Source organism: Molothrus ater, chromosome 7 (assembly GCF_012460135.2).
Source record: "Molothrus ater isolate BHLD 08-10-18 breed brown headed cowbird chromosome 7, BPBGC_Mater_1.1, whole genome shotgun sequence".
In the NCBI taxonomy this organism is placed as follows: domain Eukaryota; kingdom Metazoa; phylum Chordata; class Aves; order Passeriformes; family Icteridae; genus Molothrus; species Molothrus ater.
The window spans coordinates 9,463,292-9,479,007 of NC_050484.2; positions in this window are offsets into that span (position 1 = coordinate 9,463,292).

The following is a 15,716-nucleotide window of genomic DNA, read 5'->3' on the forward strand; positions in this document are numbered from 1 at the left end:
GTTTCTAAGCTGAGCACAATGACCAGAGTAAAATAAATTAAATGGCCCTGTTCTTCTTAAACACTAAAAGGAGGACAACAGAAAGCAGTTTGTTTTTCGTGCTATATGCAGCTCAAAATTTATCACTTAAAGATATAATGAGGAGAGTGGGCTGGGGAAGGTTATCCCCTCCCTGCAGGCAGGTGGAAGATGATTTGACGTGTGGCACTCTGGTCTCCAGACCCCCTGCAGCAAATGAATTGTTTCTTGGCCGCTCGCTGGTTTTCCACCTTGTCACCTTCCTTAGGTTTTCATCTGCTGTGCTGTCAGTGGCAGCCTCCTTCCATGATTTACTGGGAGCAGGGAAGGTGGTAACTTTTACACCCAATAGATCTTTGCTATCTTCCTGAGAATCCCTTGCACCTCTCTTGCCTGTAATGGAAGCCACCAGTCGTCTTCTGAAATGCTCAAAGCTTCTCTGTTTGTCCAAGTCTGCAGTTTACTGATGAATAACCAAGTTCTAAATAACACTTCAAGCATTGTTTTCCCTTCACTTTTATTGCTCCTGGTGACTTGTATACCCTTCAGCAGATGTGCTAGTCCTGAATGGTATTAGAGAGTAGTTAAATTTTTGGCTAATGGAAAACCAAAGTAAATAACACACTAGTAAAACTAATCATATTTTTCTCATAATCCAAAGGAATCCAGCAATATAACTGTCCAGGGCCTGACTTAATATCTAGCTGAAACTGTTTGTGCTGGGTTTTGCATGGAGTTATTATGGCTTAACTACACTCCAAAGTCTTTGACATTCCTTGAGAGACGGGAAATAAAAAGGCTCATTAACAATGAAGGCCTTCAGGAAAGCAAAAAGTTAGTGTGAAATCTATAATCTAGAAGGCAATTTTTCAGGTTGAGAAATAAGGAAAAAGGTAAAAGGGGGAGGGGAGCGTAACTTTGAAACAATACTAAGATTCAGGTGGCACTTTGTTTAGCTTTAGAGATGCACATGTTGTGAAATCAGGAACTTAGGAGCAGCTGTTGTATCTGAACTGCTCTTGGATACAGTTCAACTTGAGCATCATTAAATGGATTGTTGAGCCCTCTTTCTTTCATGGGGTTTAATATTGTATCTTAGTGGTGAAAGGCAGTTCAGAAGCCTCATATGCAGGTATTAGGGAGCAGTACAAGCAGAAACACTTGCAGAATATCACTTCCAGCATCATGATTCAGTAGTCTCTCAGTAATGTTTACTCAGCCCCTATGTCCTGCATTGCAAGAAGTGTTGTGTTTGACTCCCAAAGCAGTGTATCCAACTTAGCCCTGCCAAGACATAGAGAGCCACTGGGTGTTTTATTTTGTTTTTCTTCTTCATCTCTTCCCTCTCTTCTCTTCAGAGGGAAAGCAAGTTACCTTCTCTCACCCTTATTCACAACATCTCAGAAATGTTCATAACTCACATCCTGCTTGAAACCCATTGCTGTTGCAGTTACCATTGCTATCTCCCATTGCTTCCTCTTCCCTGTGTGCAAGCCACCTTTGCTGCTCTCAGATCTTCCCATATGCATTCCTGTGGTTTGTTGTCCATACTTGTGCATCATTCAGAAGCATTGCCCAAGGTACAATCTTTGTAGGAAGCTTTTTGTGTGCTTTGGGGTTCAGTTCTGAGCTCAGAGCAGGCTGGGAGGGAAGGTGATGCTCTGGTACAAAAGTACAGGAAGGCAAAGCTGGGCATGTCCTAGGGTGATCCTGGCATGTGCATGCCCAGCTGGATTTCACTGAATTCCCAGAAGTCCTTGAGGGGCTCCCAGGAGCACCTGCGGGAGAAATAAATGCCAGCTGACTCTTTAGGGAGAAATTTTGTAATATCTATGATTTAGTGCTGGCTAAGGGTATGTGTTTGAGGGCTGTCCAAAGAACCCTTGAGCCTTTGGGGGTTCTCTAGCACCTGAGCCCTCTGTGACTGTGTGTTACTCTCTGGCACAGAAAGGAGAAGCAAACTGGGCATCTTGCTACCATTGGAAATACCCAGTAAACCATTTACCAGGGAGATGCAGACCCTGAGCCTCTCCTGAAAGCAGTTTTCACAAGGTGCTGTTCCCAGCATTAGAAATGCAAAGGTCTGTTCTGTGTGTTTTGTGCAAAGCAGATTGAAATCAATATCACACTTCATTTGGCTACCAGCAGTTGAAGGGAGAAAACACATAGAAATATAAACATATTTATTTTGGAGTCTTTTTCAACGGGGAAAATCAAGCACCTGAGGAAAGCAGTGGATTTGGGCACTGGACAAGTTTAGGATGAAAAAGTTACTGCACATTACAAACTGCAATTTTTGCAGATTTGCAATAAGCAGTTGCACACACACACACAAAATCTTCAACACCTGTGGGGTTGAAAAAGGCACAATGCAGTTGGGAGTAAACTGCATAAAGGGGTTACCACAGGGGTGTTGTCACCCAAACTTCTACACTGTAAATTCCCTGCTTCTCTTCACAGACAGAAAGGAGGATTTTCTGTCATGTGCTCAACAGTAAAGTACTTGCAGGAATTTCTCAGGTCTGTGCTAGTGAAAACCTCACTGGCAATGTATTTGAAGGTGTTTGCTAATGATTTCTGTTAATTGTCACAAGAGCTTCAAGCTCTAAAAATGGGCACTAATGATTTGCAGCCTGTGAAACTCCATTTCATAAGAAAATGTCATTTCCCTTATAAAGAGCTGAGAGCTCCTTCTCTGGTTGTTTCTGCTAAATACAAATTGTACCATTTGTGGGATTCTCACCAGTGTTGAGTATGTGATGCCCTAAAAGATCTGTGCTGCTCCCTATGGAGACAAAGCTGAGCAGTCTTCTGCTTGCCCATTGCTACCAGCTTCCCAGTCTTGCTCCTCAGGGAGGAATTCTTTCTTTGGTCTTCCTTTTCTGGCTGAGATACCTGTAGAAGCTCCTGTTGGTCTTTGCATCCCTTGTCAGGCCCAGCTCCAGCTGTGCCTTGGCCTTCCTCACCTGTCCTGGCTTTTCTCAGTAAAGTCACAAGAGGCATCTTCCTTCTGAAAAACATCTGTCAATAAGCTTTGTTCTTTTCATTTTCTCTGCCCTCCCCTGGCAGGTTCTGTTTTCTTGGTGAAATGTGTATTATTTCTGATAGCCCCTGTAATCATGGTGATTTCATATGTCCTATAATGCCTTGCAGAGACAAATGGCACTGGCTCTGTGCAAGTCCTTCCACCTCTTTCCTTCCTGCCTTGGTGTGACTGTTGAGGTAGTGCATGTGCAGAGTGCACTGTGAGTTTGTGTGGGCTGTTCCTGCCCCCAGGTGCAGAACAAGCACTGACTGCAGAGGGCAGATGCCAGGCTGCTGTTGTCTAACTTCACAGTGCGGTTTTTGTGTCGCGTGACAAATTTCGTCTTTGGATTTTTATAGTTGTTAAGAGGCTTTGGTAATCAAAAGCAGTTGTTGAACAAAACTTGTTTGATTCTGATAGAAGATCCTTGGCAAAGGCATCTATCATCTGTATTTGTATGAAGAGTACAGCATGGCTGTCTTCTGCTGGCTCCATTCTCTGTGCCAGGTTCCTCTAGCCAGAGAAAATGTTGCCACACCTCAGTTTTCTGAGATACAGCCAACTTCTACCAAACCACATCCTTGGCTAAACCTCCCATCTCCATGGCAAAAATCCCTCAGCAGAGAGAGAACACCTCTGCTTTAAACCTCAGAGCAGATGCTGACCATTCTGTCAAGTACAGCTTTAGCCATACAGGTGTGTTTTGGCTCTTGTAGGACCACGGCAGTAGCCACCAGCAGTGCTTGCTTAAAACTGTGGGGATGGCTAAAGTCTTTTTATTTTTCCTGTTTTGCTCCCCTCAGCGCTCTGTCACATCTCAGTCCCACCCTCTTGCACATCTGGCAGATAACAGCAACAACCTTGGTGCCAAATTGAAATCATAATGCTTTCCTCCTCTCTTGACTGCTTCAACTAAGCCACAATCTCCCAGGCTAAGTAACTTCCTACCTCCAGCTTGTCAGCACACGATGGTGCCTTACCAGCCAATCATTTTAACACAAAACAATCTTTGCAAATGGGACCTGTAGATTATTTTCACAGTGAAAATCATTAGCAAGGATAATTAACTAAGACTGTGGTGATGAATAGTGCTGCACTACTGATCAGTGTAATAAAGAACAGAAGCCACTAATTACAGATAGCAAGCCTTGAAGCCAAGGAGAAATTTAATTTAACGTTGCTACACAGACTCCACACAGTCTAATGTAAGTTTGCAATTATCATAATACAGTCTTGCCACAGATGATGCTTCTGGGAGCATTCCAGGAACAAGGATGTGTGTCCATCAGAATAAAAGGGTTTGTGATCTGTCAATTACAGCATCCTGAGAGAACACGTTAAAACTCCTGTATCTGACCAGGTGCTTGGCTTTTGTGGCCCCCAGATGGGTGCAGAACTAGGATCCATTCCCATGAGCTCCAAAGGTCTCAGTATCTCTGCGCTGTTTTTAAAGCAGCCCCCTGATGTTGTCAGAGATGTTAGAGGCACACTTTGTGTCTAGAAATAGAAAGCATCTCAAAAGGTCTGCTTCACCATGTCAAGCCCTCTTTTCACTTGGCATGTGCCACAGTTCAGCACATAAAAATGATAGTCCTGGGCACTGCAAAGGGATGGGAACCAAGCTCATTATCCCCACGTGCAGCTACAGCAAACTGTGTCTGACACTGCCTGTGCAACAGCCTTCAGCTGCAGGCAGGTGTTGTATTTCAGACCCTGGAAGGGGTTGCATGAATTAAATGTGTGTTTTAGTCACCAAAGCAATGGGCTGCTTCCACAAATTAAGGCAAACAACATCTCCTGTCAGTTCTCCAGCCTTCCTTTCATATGCACTTGAGTAGCACGCTGGGGGAAGGAGGAAGCAATGGGGGTTGCTGGTTTTGCATCTATTTGGTCACAGGTTTTGAAAGCTTTTTAAGTCCCCTGCACATTATCTTTGATTACAGAATGCAGTGATTATGAATGGTGAATTCATGGCTCTGAATGTGTACAGTCTTGTGTACAGATTAGCTTCACTTTAGGAACTGCAGGATTTGGAGCTACATGAGCTGAGTGGAGGTGGAATAAGCAGGATTTTCTATAGCATAGCTGGTTTTTGACAGGAGTATTGACTGCTCTGCTGTGAGGTCCTCCAGTAAGGTAAAAACATCTAAAAGGAGATGGGAAGAATAAGGTACAATAATCCTCAAAGCACTTAAAGGCTGGATAAAAAGAGGTGTGTAACAGTGTTCTCCATGTCCAGTCTGTAATGGATGAGCATTAATATGTTTGTTACACAGACTGGAGGAAAGCTGTATATCTGAAAGGTGCTCAGAGTCATTTGAATAGCCAGGAGTTCACAAGGCTTTTTGAGGAGTCTTAAAATAAAGTGGACAAATGCCTGTCAGCAGTTTGTGTGGATTAAAACCCTACAGCCTTGAGGTACAGGAAGGGACCATGTGGATTTGAGGCCCCTTGTGGGTCTCTTTTGTATGTTTTCCTGTGATTATTGTTCAGATGAGAAATAACCCTTTTTGCACCCATTATGTAAAGCTTCAGCATGTTTCAGGATTTCCACTTCTTCATTCTCTAAGTTTGCTAGAAGTAAATCTAAGCCTGAAGCAGGGTGGGCTGACATATCTGGAAGTACAGGCTGAAGCAAAACTGGGGTAAATTAGATTAAAAGAAAAGCCTGTGAAAGCTTACCCAGTCAAATGGACGTGGGGAGTTGAGCTGAATTCTGTCCAGGTGCTGTGTGACCCTTGTGCTACTTCTGAGTGCTCTGTTTGCACTGAATATTTTGATTTTATACATTCCAATGCAGAGACTGGTAGTAGAGGCTCAGGAGCTGTCTGTTACTGTGTGGGGCTTTTTTCAGAGCTGTGTACACAGGAGCTAAACCTGTGATGGCCCTATCTGAGCCTGAGGATCAGATATAAATTCAGGGTCAAGGCAGTGCCTCACCACTTGTGTTGGCTTCCTCATTTCATCCATATAACAAGTCAACAATCCTGCCCAAATGGGTGTGGTGAAGGAAACAGTGCAGTGTTTGCATAACTCATCCCAGTTCTGTGCTTTCAGCAGGGTCTCCTTGGGCTGGCAGAAATTCCCCCAATCTTCACCTTTTTTGTTAATCTGAAAACATTGTTTCTACAGACAGTGACACTTTTTGGAAGGCAGTTTTAGGAGTGAGTCTATAGGAGAAATAAAAATAGAATTCTAATAATGATCTCTGTCTAAAAACTGATAATTCAATTAACTCCCAGGGTTCATTTGAATGGGAAAGAATGTGTGGCTAGTCAAGAAAAGGTACAGCCTGATTAAACTATTACCATTGACATCATGTGGTATTAAGGTAATAATACAAATGAGTTTAGCCCTCATTAGAACACGAAGAGAGCAAAAAGGTTGTGGTCTATGTCTGTAGAGATGTATCATGATCAAAGGGAGAGCTACAATGCAAAAGGAGGTTAGTCCTCCACTGAATCCCAGATGTCAGCACAGGCCTTGTACTAAAAACTATTAGCAGTGCTTAAAACTGCTTAGGGGTATTTGTTACTTGTGCAGCAAGAGAGCTACAGGTGAAGCTTTGAGAAGTAACATTGCCATAATGAAAATACAGAAGGGATCACGACTCCTGTTTTGTTACTAATAATGGTGTAAAAATAATAATTGCAGCCTGAAATGTCTCTTTTGTAGGTAAAGATTTGTATGAGTTTTACTTTTCCCTTCAAAGTAGCTATGTGAAGGAGGGAGCTGAGATCTCTTAAATACTCAATTTATTTAGAACAGGTAATTAGGCTCACTCAGCTAAAAATAATCCTCCTTTCAGAAACTTGTTTTGAGACATTTAACGTTGCTGGAATGAGCTGGATTAATTGTAGCAAATTGTCAATCAAGTTGCTTCACTGAAGCAAAAATAACCTGTAGACTTCAGTCACTTCTGTTCTTTTTCAATGGAGATTTTAACACCTGTCTTCAAAATCTGAATGATAGTGAAATCTGTGGTTTTAGATGAAGAGCACCCGATATTTCTGCCTGTAGAGGAAAAGACAATAGAAGGTGTTTGGTGTGGATGGTGGCAGAGGCATTGGCCCAGGAACTTCTGAATTGGCATGCAGAAAAGCATCAGAAGTGCTAAATTTGATTATATTGGCAGACTTGCACTATGTAGAAAGGAACGCAAGGTGAGATTTTAAATTGACATCTTCCCTTACGCTTAATAGTATCCATTACCAAATAAAATGCATATCTCAATATAATCCTAGCAGAAGAGCACAGGTTATAAGAGATCAGAGCAGAGATGAAATTCACCAAAGGTGGATGTTGCAACGAATTTTCTTATTTATGAAAGAAGAAAATGCCTAAATTTACCTCAAAGTGAAATATACTCTGGCTAAATCTTAGTTTTCATTACGTCTTTGAGCAGTATTTTTAGTAAGGAGTGTGTAGGAGACAAAACTGAGAAAATAAAACATTCAGGTAAATTCTGAGCAATGTCCTATGTGTGATGTTGTTTTCTTGAACATGTAAATATTTAAGAGCTGTTAAAAACAGTGTCTGGACTTTAAAATGAACCTGGTTTTAGCAAGTTCTTCTAACAGCCAAGAGGCTAAATTCCCAAAAGATCTCCTTTTTGGAGGAGACAGGACTTCTTTATTAGGAAGACATGTTCTAGGGTCATACACCTCCATGGTTTGGGAAGGGTGGAAAGGTAACAGATTTTGTGGTAACTGGTTATGATTTTGTGGTTATTTCATGGTCCTCTTCCTGGGTATTGATCAAGGTGAATAGTTAAGGAATCATAAGAAATACTGACAGAGGTGGTGGGGGAAAAAATATGAGACTGCACAGATATGTTTTTATGGGATAAGGCACATCATTTCAACTCATTAGGAAGAAAATTTAAATATGGGCACAGGAAGAGTGATCTGGTCCAGAAAGGACTCCCAAACCCTGAGACTTGTGCCACCATCAGTAGCTCACACTTTGTGTTTGATATGGCAAATTGGGACAGGAAAAGGAACTGCTTTTTGTCTCGCATGAGTAGATTACCCCCAGCACATAATTAGGAAGCAGAAACATGCAGTCCTTCCTCAACAAGCATCCAGCAGAGCCACAAGGAAATGCGAAGATGTTACCTTGCTAGTACAGATGGATGTGAATAACAAAGCCTGGTTTAAAATAAATAGGAAAACACATTCATGCAAGACATGGATATTGTGTTTGAATGGACCAATCTGTGCTCACAATACTTTTAGCAGCACCCTTCAAGCCCTGAGAGTGGAATGTAGGCAGGCAGCAAGTATAAATACAATTGTGTCAATCATCTTTATTATCAGAATGTCATTTGAGATAATTCACTGAGAGATGTGGAAGAATTCCTGAAGTTCAAATATGAAATGGTTTCAAATAACACATATCTGTGAAAATGTGTGTTAGATTTTCAGCTATACCTAGCATCTGCTGTTGACTTGAAAAAAACCCCACAGAGCATAATGGGAAGTATATGAAATAAAGTATTATTTTTCCCTGGCACCTTGCTATTTACCAAAAATTGTTTCACTAAATTCAGCTGAATAGGTAATTGAATTGCTGTATCTCTCGAGACTCCATGTTGATTCAAAGAAAATCTAGATTATGATTTTCTATTTTATTTTTCTCTGTTTCCTTGAAAGAACTTTTAAAAGTGGGAAATATTGTGGGGTTTGAGCTCTGGGTTTAAATTGCAATTAGATTCCAGCTGGAGACTGCTAAACACAGCAGAACCCTTACAGGGAGAGAAGTTGCCTTGGCTTCTATTTTGAGACTCCTTAGCAATATCACCTTGTCACAACAGCTGTTCTGAGAGCTGGGATTGGTGTGAATTTCTCCTCCACTGCCTGGCAAGCTTTAAAGCTGTAATACATTTTTCGGTTCATTTTAGGTTCAGGTATCGCTAGGAGCAATCTGCATGTTCGTCAAAAGAGAGAGATGCAAAGATGGCAGAGCAGGAATTCAGGAACTTATGCAAACTGCTCTCAGTTGGAAGCCTCAACTGGGACTTTAATGCAAAAGCACCAGGTAGGGAGAAGATCAGTTGCTAAATCTGCCAGAAGAAATGTTAAGAGGGACAAAACTGCTGCCAAGTGGCTCCTTTTGCAGGCTGGGTAAGCTGGCAGTAGGCCTGGGGAAAGGTCTGAGTACACAAGAAGCAATCCAGTACCTGAATCTTTGCTGGGATTTGTTAATCCATGAGTACACAAGAATCAATCCAGTACCTGAATCTTTGCTGGGATTTGTTAATCCATGGTCTCCTTTGGCAGCAAAGCCTCTTGAAGCTACCAGCCTTTAGCTGTGCTCTTGGGAGGATGATGTCCTCAGTTTCAGAATGGAAAGCCTCAGCAAATGGCTGGGCTGAGTAGGTAGAAAAGGTTTCTTCTGAACCTGAAGTGACTGCTGTGATGAATAACAGGGACATTTGAGGTGGTTTTTCTACTAATGTTTCCAAAACACTTCTGCCACTGTTGGCTGGTCCTTGCTCTCCCTTTGCCATTTGGTTGACTTAATATTTTGGAATATTTTGATCAGGGTGTTCTTTCAGATGGTCATCTTAACCATAAGCTTTAGAGGCTTTCTCAATTTCACAGATGAAAGCTTAAAATCCAGAAAAAAATATTTGTAGCGTCATTATTGGGAGTAGTCTGCCCAATCATGGAGATCCTTGAGGAGAAAGGGTCAAATGTTGGTGGCATTTTGGGAAACTCCTCTGTCCTCTGCCCCTCAGTGCTGGCTCAGGGTGCAGGAGGTGACAGCAACTGCCGAGTGCCAAGGATGGCTCTGAGCTGCTCAGCTCCTGGGTGAAGGCCACGAGTGAGAGCCTGAGATGGAGGCTTTCCAGCAAAACAGAAGATGGCTTAAAAAAATAGTAACTCTAGCTCAAAAAGATGATGATAGAAAATCCACAGTTCAGTTACAGATTCCTTTGCTTCTGAAGATGCCTGATTTTCAGGCACCGCTTTCTGAAAATGCAGACAAACATTTCCCTGCTCAGAGTGTAGATGTCTATTTTGAATCCAAGTTTGCTGCTCTGAGCATCCTTCCTCAGGCCTATCACAGTCTCATAAGAAACAGCAGGGTACCTTGGGACCTTCATGACATGATTAATTCACTCAGCTTTGCAGCCTGCCTGGTGCAGGGTTCAGATGGAATATCAGTGTGAGTCTAAGAGGAAAGGGAACACACTTTCATCCTCATTGCCAGCTTTGGCATCAATTGTTTTATTCCTGTAAATATTTGCAGCTTTGACAGGACAAATCCCTGATGTCCTGGTACCCACATACCTTTTATCACTTTCTCTGAGTGTCTCAGTATCCCACAAAAATCATGCTTGGGAAGGAGAGAATGTCATTGCATTGCTGATACAGTAACTCCCAGAGTCACCAACTTTACAAGGAAGTTGGGATTTCATTTATTGCTGCCTGACACAGGGGCAAACAGAGAATCAGAGATAGATCTGAGGTGTAGTCTGCATTTGTTTTCACCTTAGACTTTCTTTGGCAGGTCTGTAACACCAGCCAAGTCAGTGTAGCCTGTGATTTAAAACATAAGTTGTGACTGTGCATGGATCCAAGCCTGGTTTTGGAGAATAACTAGGTAGCACTGTTAAGAGCATGTAAATATCCATTATTCATAATGAGCAGAAACTGTTAAAGTTCGTTATCATTAGCATTTCTGTTGGTATTGCTGTAAGAGTGAAGCAGTTTGAACAGAAGGACAAACCTGTTTCTGAAAAGTGGGACTGAACATTTGGGGTCAGAGGAAAACCAGATTTGCATATTTGCTGTTTTGCAGGTTATTTCTTTTCCAAGACTTACACCTCCAAAACTATTATTAGGGAACTAAGCACCTTTTCCAAATATCGTAGCAGGAATAGCATTGAAAATAATTATACCAGGAAGAAAGCTTTCATGAGCTGAAAGAGATCCAGTCAATAACATTATTTCTGAGCAAAAAATGGGTTCATCATCTTTTTCTGCAGATCTGTGAGGGAATCTGGGACTCCTCTCCGCCACTGCATGGGGACAGCTGTTTTTGGTGTCGTTTTCAAGCTGAGATGCGGTTTCCTCTCTGGGGCCAGGCCTGGAGGCAGGTGCCAGAGAGCCCCTTGTCTCCCCCTGGTCAGCAGGGAGCTCTGCCCATGGCACTGCTGTGCTCCTCAGTGCTGGCAGGGATGCAGGCTGGGCTGGAAAAGCAACATGCTGCCACAGGCTCCCTCCAGCCCTTCCCTCAACTTTTCTGCTTAAACCTGCTAATGTGGAAGGTTGAAAGGCAAGTGCTTGAAAAAGGCACATCTATGGGCCATGGTCCCTGCTAGAGCAGCAGGGCCTGTGCTGAAAGCATGGGGCAACAGGAAAATGGTGACAAAGAGAATTAAAGCCAGTGCTGGGATCATCTTTCAGTCTGCAGAGTTCACACCCATAGGAAAGAGCTTTGATAGCAAGGGAAGCTGCTCGTTTCAAAGTGTGAGCACAAAGCTGAAAGGAACTTGCATCTCCTATATTAATATTCTAGTTAGTGCTGGAACTCTGTAGCTTAGTTTGGCAAATCATTTATCTTTTCTCATTAGTGATTAAGTGTATCTGTGCAATAGTTTTCTCTGTAGCTTTTGTAGGATTTTTCTTCCCTTCTGCACCAAAATACTTCCTTTTTTTCTCCCTAGAGAACAAAGAAAATAGATTTTCTGACCATATGGCTGTTGCAAAGTGGTTTCCCTGGCAACTGTAACCTACAGAACTTTTTAAAACTTTTTCCCTCTGTGTATATCTTTTTTTTTCTTTTTTTACTGGTTTGATTTCAGAATCTTCTCATCTTCTCCAAAATCATTACAGCAGGTGGAACAGAGGTTAACCATGAAGGCCCTGGTGTGTCTTAAAGAGTTGGGATTCATTGGCTCAGATTTGCTCAAGTCCCTTTAGCTCTGCAGATGTTTGGCTCAATTTTTTAGGGCATATTAATAAATTCCTCTTGGAATTAGTGTGGGATTCTTTACATAAACAGTGGTTTCAGTGACAAATCAAAAATCTACTCCTAAACCACTGTGTAAGAGACCATTTCTCACAATAAATACAAACTTGTCCCAAATACCCATGTGCACATGAACAGACTCCCTGCTTTCAAACACTTCCTGTGAACTACAGTTCCCACCTATTTCTTCTGTGGATTTAGAATTCACTGTAGTTTTTCCTAGACAAGAAAAGAAAAGATGCTTCAGGACTCTTGTCCCAAAGAAGTCAAATTACAAAATCAGATTATAGGCAACTTGGAGAAATAAAAGTAAAGGAGATTTATTTGGAAACCATCTGAATTAATCAGTAAATTGTCAAAAACCCATAAGTATTTTCATTAAAATGTTAATAATGTTTTTCAATTTCCTATTGTCCTTAAGTGAAAGAAACAAAAGAAAACAAACAAGCAAAAATAAATCCAGAAAGTCCTGCTGCAAACAAATCCCCCAGGTTGTCATCATTAGCCAGTGAAACACACAGGACAACAGATGCTGGATTTGAATTTTTCCAGGGTAATAAATGCATTCAGTGTCCCCAAGAAGATGATTTTAAAGCACATTTTCTTCAGCCAGTTAAATAATTCATCCTCAAACCCTCTGTTTTACATACAGTGCTAGAAGGGAAAACACAAAAGAATGCTGAAATAAATAGTCATGATGTGTTACTAAAGTAGGGACAACTTTTAGGAATAACCAAACTCAGTGTTTAGAGGAATTATACAGGAATAGGAATCATGGCTTCAGTGTTTAACCCTTTGTATTTTCTGCTCAGAGTGCTACTGGGAATAAGAGATGATTTACTCTGGAAAAGCTCAAAAGCACTCATATGAGGCATTTAGGGATGGACTTTGTTGTATTGTTTGGATATTTGCTCAATTATTGGGGGAACCTTTCTCTTTCAGTAAAAAGCTGTTACTTCTGGAGCCTGGACCAGCTTTTACACTTGTTCTGTCCTTCTGGGATGCTATCCATTTACCTCTTCCTCAGATCTCAGCCATCCAGTCTTTTCTGGCCCATCTGTGCATCGTGATTTCCATCTTTATTCTCATGGATGTGGATACAGAAATAAGAACCAACTCTGCCTGCTTTACCCTGCTGCTCCCTTGTATCATTTCACACTGCCCTGAAGGGCCACTTCCCTTCAGGTGCCAAATGCAGTTGTCATCCCCCCCTTTGGCTACTGAGCTAATGTAGATTGCTGCTGTTCTGCAGGAAGAAACTAACTGGAATATCCCAAGAGCTATAAAGGAGCAGCCATTTGATTTAACTCAACTTATTTACCATGGAAAAAAAATCTAATCTTGGGGTATAGTTTAATATTGGATTGACTTTCAGCCAAAATAAGAAGCCACCTACAGAGACAGGAAGAACAGGATCCTGTCAGCCCATATGTTTTTACAAGATGCACCTCACTGTGCACTCAAGGAGTTAATTAATTATTCAGGCAGCTTCAAACACAACACCAGGCAACTTTACAGAGCTCACAAGAAGTGAGACTTCTGGACAAGACTTAGGCAACAATCTGTTGATGACAACTGGGTCAGGGCAGGGACCTGCTGAAATCCTTGGTAGCCTGAGAATGGCTGGTGCTGTGGAGTGGCTGTGGGACAAGTGAGCAGCTGGCCACAGGGGATGAGCTGAGGGTGGGAAGGGCACCAGCTCTGCTCAACTTTCTTGCATGCAATTTTCCTCTAGGGAAAGGCAAGAGGAGAGTGAAAAACATGCTGCTTCTCCTTGATATTCAGAGCATTTTTGTGTTTATGATGTATGTGGCCATTATTTTGTGAAATTAGGGTGGTTTTTTTTTTTTAAATCAGGATATCTTGGGAGCAAGTACTTGTTTGTCTGTTACTGGCACCTAGATGAGATTCACAAGCACTAAAATATTTGATATTAAATTGTTTAGGAAGGAAAAAGTTAAATCTGAACTACTTTCAGGAGCTGTCAGCTTTGTTGAATGATGTAGTCAACAGAAGCTTTCTAGAAAAATGGGCTGAGGTATTAGCCTGGAAGCTTTGCTTGTTTGTGGCCAGTTACAAAGGGATTTTTGGAGAAGACAATATTTCTCACCTGTAGAGGTGTTCCTGTGAAGAAAGGTGACAAGTATGTTGCAACTTAGACTATTTCAATGTTATACTTAGACCTTCTGCAGGAAGAACAGCTTAGATATTCAATACCGAATTCTTCTTGGTTGCTTAGTGCTGGCTGTAGAGCACATATTTTTATTATTAATTCAAGGTATTTTTCTGGAGCAAATTCATTTTCAGGTTCCATTAGTACATGCTCATCTGAGATACCCGATTGCTGCACAAAACACCCTGTTTTGCTTGTTTTCTTGTATTTGGTAAGCACTGTCTTATTCCCTCTTGTGCCATTGTTTGTGGGGTCTGAGCTGGATCAGTGTTTGGCCATGCACAGTTGCTGGTGCTGGTGGTGTTGGTGTTCTGTCTGTTTGTCAGAGGCTGCCAGTGCAGAGGGGAGGGGCTGCCTGCAGTGTCCCACACCTGGCTGTGACACCCCTTGCTGAGGCCACTGTGCTGTGCACTCTGAGCACACCCTCAGCCAGAGAACCCAGTGAAGCTCTTCCATAGCACTGGGCACTGGCAAGAGGCACATCCAGAATGAGAATTTAAATAGCCAGCTCCAACGGGCTGAGGGGTTTGGCTGTGCCAGGGCCACATGGCTGGAGCAGCTGGCCTGGCTGAACTGGAAGGTTCTTGCAGGTGGTGGCAGGTGTCACAGAGAGGTCTCTGTCACTGCTGGCACATGCCAGGAGAGAGATGCAGCACTCCTGACAGAGATGCTGCCCACCAGAGCTAACTGCCTGTTACAGATGTGTGGTTTGGTTTCCACAGACCAAAGTTTTGTCTTGTTCATAACCTGCAAGACAAGACAGGCAAGTCACTAAAGGTTTGGCAGATGTAGGGCAAGATCCTCACATGGCAGCAGCTCCTGTCTCTCTCCTTTGTTTTCATTACCCTGTAAGAAATATTCCTGACATCTCTAACCAGAAGAATTTGTGAGATAGCGCAAAGGTTTTCAGTGAAAGGATTTCAGGTGTTCTTGACATTCCCTCCATGCAAATTCACTTGCTGCTTTCATGAAAATTTGTATTTTATTATAATGCAAATAACAAACTCCTTCAGATATTCATCTCTTCCCACTCACACACTTCCTTTTCAACACTGTCAATGATTCTTTTTGTCTGGTTTTCTTCAATTGATTTTTGATTCTCTGATAAAGAACATCAAAGGTGTAGTAATGTGTCATTGCCTGATTATTATGTCAAATTATGATTTTTAGTGTAAGTCTGTAGAAATGGAATTTTTCTGAAGTCCATAATGTATTCCAAAGCTTTAAAGGCACGGCAGTTACTTAAGTGCTTTTAACATTTTCTATTGGAAAACAAATATTTTATTGGAATAATTTGTGTACAAGCATGAAAATGTTCCTGTGATAAAGTAGCTGAATATTTAAGAATTTCATTAGATCTTTATGTATTACTTCAATGAAATGTGTCTGAACCTGAAACAGGAGCACTGTCAAGGTTTAGGTTGCTCAGCAAGGGTAGCACAGAGTTCTGTTGTGGGTGCTAGGGGAAGCAAACTCTTTTTCTTGACCTTCCTCTCTATCCATTCCAGATTGTTATCA